Source organism: Nuphar pumila, chromosome 14 (genome assembly GCF_984573655.1).
Source record: "Nuphar pumila chromosome 14, dmNupPumi1.hap1.1, whole genome shotgun sequence".
Taxonomy (NCBI): Eukaryota; Viridiplantae; Streptophyta; class Magnoliopsida; order Nymphaeales; family Nymphaeaceae; genus Nuphar; species Nuphar pumila.
The window spans coordinates 90922946-90925671 of record NC_143262.1 but is presented as its reverse complement, the minus strand read 5'-3'; the positions used below and the strand labels follow the sequence as shown (position 1 = coordinate 90925671).

The 2726-nt window shown below is 41.3% G+C and overlaps 1 pseudogene; it reads right to left on the bottom strand.

Moving 5' to 3' along the window:
* Positions 1-1848: 1848 nt before the first annotated feature.
* On the bottom strand, positions 1849-2421 carry LOC149817399 (ethylene-responsive transcription factor ERF021 pseudogene; annotated as a pseudogene).
* Positions 2422-2726: the final 305 nt, after the last annotated feature.

The window sequence follows — 2726 nt, the reverse complement described above, 5'->3', positions numbered from 1 at the left end:
GGAGCCCAACAGCAGATGGAGGGCAGCCAGGTGCAGCGGCAAACTCAAAGTGTATAATGTGATTGTACCTGATCTGCCTTCCATCCATCATGATCGAACAAATCAGATGGGACTAAAGCAGAAAATCTATTAAGACAGGTTCCTGTCAGCAAACTTTGGCTAGTCACAGAAATTTACCAGGTCACAAAAATTTTGTTTTTGGCAAACAGGGAATTTTCATCCATCAAACCTTAGAATCGAGCTTGTAATCCCGTGTGCCTCTCTCCAAAGGCTGTCAGCTGGAACCCTGATCGCGAACAAGATTTTTTGCTATTTCCAGAAATTCAAGGCATCTGGATTTTAAGGTATTTGAAAGTTTTTTTGGGGGCTACTACCACTAATTCAAAGACCTCTAGATTTTTGTTTTGCCAAAAAATGCAAGCAAAATGAGAATGATCAAATTGTCATGGCACAATTGCATAGTCCAAACATATTTTTCAGATACTCTATAACGTTACATTCATAAAAAAAAATGAAAGACATGGTGGTTTTTACTATATTGTTCTTACTGCTGACAGTAACTAATATTTGCCTTTGTTTGGGGCTATTGATTCAACTATTTATCTCTCGGCACTCATTCTAACCGTATTGAGTTATTTGTTCATCAATGTGCTTTCCTTCAAGTACAAATCTTGGGGATTCATGGGAAGCCTGTCTTAGTTGAAAGTTTAAAACAGCAAAATGACAGCAGACTAAACTTTTTTTTTAGATAGGCAAGCTAGGGTTAGGCAGACCCCCATCAGTTATACAACGTACCATTGGGTTTCGAACCTGCAACGTCCCAACACAAGGTTATGTGCAATAACAGCTCCTACCAAACAAGTGGAGCCCCTGCTGGTCACAACACTAAAGTTTCATGACTAGAAAAGCATGTTTTCACATAAAAATGACAAACAAAGATGTAAGCCCTAACAAATAAACCATATTGATTGTTGAATGCATATGTGGGATTAGTTTAACTAGACAAAACTTGCATCTTTGATTTCTTGCTAGATAATATGGTACAGTAGACAGCAAATGATAGATACCCTCAAACAAATCATATAAGTGACACCAAAAGGGAAAAAAAATGGCTACCCTCGAGTATACCGTACGCTCTAGTAGAATCCACTCATTCCATTATATTTTCTTGTTTTTTTGTAAATCAAGCCCTACAGATATATCATCTATATGGTAAAAACATGTTTTACATCATCAATGGTGTTGTATAAGCATATTTTCTAAGGGGGGCACAAAATTCAACAGTTTACAATGCCTCAATTAAGAAAATCATATTTTTAGCAAAGAAAAGACCCAATCCAAAGTGTATTTTCTACTAAATGGACCATGCTTAATGCGTTTGTGGGATGAAACTGGCTAACTAAAACTCGCAGCTATGAAATTCAGATAGAAAAGGTCGCGCCCTAGAGTGTAGCCAATATTCTCCCACACTAAAGAGCTAAATATTAACAAAAGTTAAATACACAGTGGAGTTGCACGTACAAATTTAAATTGCTGATACATGTTTGTCAAATGTCACATTCAGAAGTTGGCACATATATAGCCAGGGTACCCTTCCCTTGTACACTTATAAAGCACAACTGCTTATTTTTCATGTGATAAAATTAAGATACAATTGGGATTTTATCTTATTCGAACATCATCGATCACGGTCACGGCAATCCAATGTACATTAGCATTTCAAATGGCATGCATCATAGCCAACACAAGTTCAGATTACACCAGAATCTCATACCCTCGACTGCCGGAATCCAGTATACTGATGAAGAATCTAAGGATCAAACAGCTTAAGAGATACGCATATATACATCACATAGCCCAATCATACAAGGGGAATTCTTCCATAACAAAATCATCAGTTATCTCAAAACCTTGTATAAAACTAATAGGACTAACCAGAGGGTTGTCTTCAATTTCTCTAAAGAGGGCTAGTAGCTCGCTATCTGAGTCCCATGTTGGCACCACTTCTGAGCTAGAGCTACTAGTGTGGTCACTAGTGCTAGAGTGATTCTCCGAAGAGCCTAGTGGACCACTGGCTGTGCACTTGGTTACTTGGTCAAATTGGAAGTTTGCAGCCGCCTTCTCGGCGGCCAATTGGATGTCTCGTCGCGACGACGAAACAGGACGGGGAAGGGAATTGACCATGTCCGGGAAGTTGAGAATTGCCGAGCTCCCTTTGAGGTGGAAGGCCGCGGCATCGTAGGCGCGTGCAGCCCTCTCGGGGGTGCCGAACGAGCCCAGCCAGATCCGATTGTTCTTCCTTGGCTCGCGGATCTCGGACACATACTTACCCCAACTCCTGCGCCTAACCCCTCGGAAGGCTCGTGTCTGGGGAGAGTTAGTGGCTTGAGAAAGATGATGGTGCTCTTGGATATTGTCCATTGTAGTAGTCTTTGTTATCTACCCTATTGACAATTGTCTATTGAGAGGGCTCATTCATACATATAGCCAATGAGAGAGATCTAGAGGTTTGATGCAGCTGGCAGATGGGGCCAGTGGGCTAAGGGATAGCACGGAATGGTATGCGTTCATGCAGCTGGCTGGTGGGACCAGGGGCGGGCTTGGAACAGCACGGAATGGTACGCGTTTGAAAACAATGTTGAGATTAGACATTAGACATGATAATATGTGACGGCAAGTGTAGCCTGTGTAGGGTTACCCTTCTCAACCAACTTGTTGAAGGGTGA